Genomic DNA, 5,030 nt, shown 5'->3' with positions numbered 1-5,030 from the left:
AGAGCCCACTCTACGTCTCCCCGCCTATGATCATCTGTTTCCACACCAGGACGAACAACATTACCCTCATCCGCAGAAGGATGAGAGAGGAGAGTGCCTGCATTCGGGGCTTTCTCCTTAATGTTGTACTGACAGGTGTAAGATTAACTTTGTTAGGTGTCTAGCCACTCATGCAAGCTAAATTAAATTAATGGAACAAATTTCTCTCATAATTAAGATAAAAATTCATGTCAGCTGTAACCTTGCTGTACACTAATTATATACAAATGATTTATCATCTGCTTCGCCCAGAATATTAATCCTTACCTCATTGATAACTGCAGTCAGTGTTAAGAGATGAAAGTTGATTAAATATGACAGATTAGGCAACCACAGCCCACGGTGCCGGCGCTACAGTGAAACCAATAACGCTCAAGTCGCTCTCTGTGTTTCAAATGCATTCCCATGGAAACAGATGCATGCTTAATGAAGGGTGTTGAGATTATTTTCAATAATGACTGATATTGGAACAGTGGGCAGAGCTGATCAATAACAATTAGCCACTTAGCCTGCTAAAGACATGGTTAGAGAAAACAGGCTATTTACACATTAGTGGGACCTTATCCAAAGACGGATACTCTGTAACGTCTCTATGCTGTATTCGAGTATGTGTCTCTTATTTTTTTCCTGCGTCGGAGGGGTTCCATGGCAGAGGGGTGCCTGCTGGGGGGGCTGTGTGGGAGGGGTGCCTGCGTGGGGGGTGGTATTGTGCCAAGAGCCCTCCTGTCGCCTCTTAGCTCCTGCTTATGAAATGAGTGATTGATGTTGCCAGCGGTTCTTTGGTGCTCTGAAGAGAGCTGCCAAGTGTATCAGGAAAAATCCAAAGGCGACTGTGACCATGAAACTAATATTGCTTTGTAGGGATTTGGTTTGAGGAAAACTTCTCTGCCAAGGCGTAACTCAATTGTACAGAAAATTCTTTTGATCCTTCACTGTAGGCCCCGACATTTAATTTTAAAGAATCCAAGATGAGTTGTGAAGATACTTAAGGAAAACCTCCACTTTGGACTCCCTTCATACTAGATGTAAAGTATTTTAATAACATAAATTTAATAATAGATCTGGCTTCCAAGTCTATTTGGAAATTTGCACTTTTATTTTGTATTAATTTGAATCACCCCAGGAGTCAAGATCTTGTAATGCTAATTACTTATAGAGACTCCCAGGATTCCTACCCTGACAGTCAGCTTGGAGAAATCCCAACTCCCTGGGCCAAAAAGTGTTAATAAAAAGTGATTAGCTACTAGGGTCGAGCCCCATTATAATAATGCATTATAGCTCCCTTGAATGGGCTATGCGCATTCTCATTTCTCTGAATGAAGAAAATGGTTAAGGGAGATGAAAACCTAAGCATTTCAGCTGGCATTGTTACCCAAAGAATCAAGCTTTTAAAAATAAAAAAAAAAAAAAAGAAGGCTCTTTCTTTAGACGTCTTACGTGTCCAGACTCACTGGGCATATCCCCCTGCCTAGTTCATCTATTTGTTCTGGTGTGGGAAGCTACGTCTGAACGCATGCAGGGGGTTAATGCAGAACCTAAGAGGCTGCATGTGTGAGGATTTTTTTTAAAAAAAGATTTATTTGTATTTGTATTTATGTGTATGCGTCTGTCTCTAAATATGGGTGTGTGAACCTGACTGCAGTGCCCACAGCGACCAGAAGAGGGAGTCTGATCTCCCTAGAGCTGATGTTTACAGGGGTTGAGGGCCACTAGTGTGGGACTGAACGAACTCGGGGTCCTCAGGAAGAGCAGCGGCTTGTGGAGAAATGGCGAGCGAGATATTTCTCCAGCTCATGTTAGAAGCTTGATACTTATGTAGAGCGCACAGTATTTGCCTTCTCTTAGTCTCCTGGGACAGGCGGCTCTTCACTCAAATCATCAGCCACAGGGTATCCACGGCTGGGACTCCACACAGACGCTAATAAAGCCGGAACTGTATTTATTGTGACGGAACAAAAATGGATCCTAAACACCCCAAGTCAAGTGCAGCCAACAGGAAATGGGCTGACACATTTCCATCAGGAAGGCAAACGGGCGTGTCAGATTCTTGAAAGGTACTGGGTCATTTCAGCTCTGTTTTAGCATCTTGATAAATAAATATAGAATACCTATAAAGACCACTCCACAGAAAGCATATCTTAATACACTCCCACGAACCAACGAATCCATCCAGTATCTCACCCCTTCCCCCCACCAAAACCAAACCAACAGTCTAACCTTTCGCTACATCCCCAGGTGGAACCAGAATTGCACTTAATACAAAGGTAATGATAGAATAATATTGTGTTTTGGCAATCAAAACAGGGTTCTCAGGGTACAGTTCATTAGTTTACATAGTTGTCATTCTTGGAGTATGTTTATTATACTTTCCTTTTATTATTTTTAATTCATTTGTTGCTATTGTTTTGGTGGTGGTGGAGGTTGTGGCAGTGGCGTGAACAGGGAGAACAACCTCAGGAAGTCCGTTCCCTCCTTCCCCTTTATGTGGGTCCTGGGCATTGAGCTCAGGTAATCAGGTTTCATGGTAACTTGATCATCCATTTTGCTGGCCCTGTTTACAGTCTTCCTGAAAGTACCATGGTCTGCTTTCTACGCTGATGCCATGAGTCCTTGCTATCCCGTACCCAGTTTCAGCCCCCAACACCTACCCAGACTGGAAATATAGTCGGGGCAATTACCCTTTCTCGACCTTCTGAACAACACAATTATTGGGAAGATAATAAGATTATCCAGGCTTTTGCTTCTTCAAATGATACGGAGGAATTCTGACTGAACACCGTCTCATATGCATTCATCTTTAAAACAAATAAGGAAAGTGAAAATGTGCCTTTGAGCTAATGAGGGCCGAGAGACAGGCAGTAGATACATTTTCTCACTTGCCTAATGAGCAAAGTGACAGATAGCGAGGCGTTCACAGTTGAGTAATTCTCTCAGCCAGCAGCAAATGCAGGAGCATGTGTGCTTGCAGAAGGTTGCAGGGGGCGGGGAGGGGGGTGGTCTGAGATGTGATAAACATACCCCGATTCTGCTGGCCAGAGTAAGTTATCACCCAGAGAGGAAGGAAGTCTTTCCTCCACGAGGAAATTGAACTAGGGAAACAAACAAACAAACAAGTATCAAAGGCATTTCCCATGTGACTTAGTTCAATTAGAATTGAATTAAAACAATAGGCAAAAAGAAAAGAACAACAACAACAACAAAAAAAAAAAACAAGAAAACTGTTCTTTCCTTCTCAGGCCAACTACCTGGAGCTGCAGGGTAGGACTAAGGATCAAGCAGGTAATGACCCCACCCATCAGGGTCTGGGCACCTCCCCTCTGAGGGTCTCTGTGTCTTGCAGACTTAGTCCCAAGGGAAAGGGAGAGCATCTAGCTAAAACTAAGGGCAGTTGAGGTGGTGAGGGAGGGGTATGTGGAAGGAGAGGAAGGTGAATTTCTGTGGAATACACCCAGGAGTCCATTGGAGAATTCATGGACTGAAGGGGGGTGGGGGCTTGAAACTCCTTTAGTGTTCTGTCAGAAAACTGTTCCATACCACCTCTGTGCCAGGATGATCTTCCTTGTACCTTCTTGCCAGCTTTGGACGTGGGCTGTGTTAGCTACTATATAGGGGAACAGGCTGAGGTCCCAAAGGCTAAGCACCTTGCTTTGGCTCTCCTGGCTAGCAAAGTGTGGGATTCCCATTCAGTGTGCCTGGGTTCAGCATCCAGGGTCAATTCTCTTCACCAAATTGAGACTCTTTTTTTTTTTCACCAGGAAGCTGGCACAGGGCAGAGCTAAGAATTCAGCCAGAGAAGTGTGTGGAATAACGAACGGGTTCTCTAAAAATGTCCTCTAACGTTATGACTCAGTGGGGAAACTGTACTTCTACAAGCCTGATGACCCAAGTTCAAACCCTAGGACTCACACAATAGAAGAAAACAACCAACTTCCAAACATTGTCTTTGACGGTCATGGCTCACACAACAACACATACATGCTTAAACAAACTCACAGAAAGAGAGTTTACATAGATAGAATCACATGTAACACTTACATACATTTATGGGGTACAGTAGTATTTTTTTCTACAGGTATATAGCATATAGTGAGCAAACCAGGGTAAATGGGATTTCTGTTTCCTAAAGCAATATTTCCATGTATTTGAAGCCTTCCGAGTCTTCTAGTCATTTATAAATACTCAGAAATTAGTGAAGGAGCTGGAAACTCAAATTCCATTCCCAGTGCTATATAAAAGCAGTATGGTGGCACATGTCTGGCCTGCAAGTCTAGCCTGTGGAGGAAGAGGAAGAAGAATCATGAGTTCAAGTTCATCCTTGAGTACGTTGCTAGCCTGAGATACACAAGGTCTTGAAAATGAAAAAAAAGGGGGAGGGGAAGAGATGGAAGGAGGAAAAATTACAGGAGGGGATAGACACCTTATTGTACCCTAGAGTACTAGAACTGATCTAGAACCCATTTTCTATCATCCACCACTTCCAAGGCTCGTCAAACTCCTTCCCCACTCCTCCCCAGTATCAACTTTTCCACAAGTGAGCCTGTCCCTCTGTAACCGCTTTATTCTACTTAACATGGTGTCTTCCATTCTAACCTACTGTAAAAGACAGGATTTCATTCTTTCCCTGCCTGAAAGCTATCCCATCATGCATGTATACCACACCTTCCCTGTCCATTCACCTATGGATGGACGCACTGGTTGACTTTAAGTCTCTATATGAGCAGTTGACTATCAACTGCTTGAGAATCCTTTACACGAGTGCAATTTTTGTCTTGAAAGCTAATTCCTGTCCCCTGATTGGAACTATAGCTCCATCTGTCTCTGTCTCTCGTTCTCTCTTGTTCTCTCTTGTTCTCTCTTGTTCTCTCTTGTTCTCTCTTGTTCTCTCTTGTTCTCTCTTGTTCTCTCTTGTTCTCTCTCTCTCTCTCTCTCTCTCTCTCCCCCTCTCTCTCTGTATGTGTATGTATGCTTACACATGTGTGACGATGTATTGG

The 5,030-nt window shown here is 43.4% G+C and overlaps 1 long non-coding RNA gene across 1 annotated transcript; it reads left to right on the top strand.

Annotated features, from left to right (window-relative positions):
* Window positions 1-2,030: 2,030 nt before the first annotated feature.
* Window positions 2,031-3,954, top strand: LOC110291108 (uncharacterized). Its single transcript, XR_002377532.2, has 3 exons — window positions 2,031-2,093; window positions 3,276-3,318; window positions 3,795-3,954. It is a non-coding gene; the product is annotated as an uncharacterized LOC110291108 (long non-coding RNA).
* The last annotated feature ends 1,076 nt before the right edge of the window (window positions 3,955-5,030 follow it).

The sequence above is a fragment of the Mus caroli genome, unplaced genomic scaffold, assembly GCF_978045245.1.
Source record: "Mus caroli unplaced genomic scaffold, Mus_caroli_1 scaffold_1, whole genome shotgun sequence".
NCBI classification, from domain to species: domain Eukaryota; kingdom Metazoa; phylum Chordata; class Mammalia; order Rodentia; family Muridae; genus Mus; species Mus caroli.
Note: the sequence above shows the minus strand (reverse complement) of the source record. Positions and strands in the feature narration are given on the sequence as shown.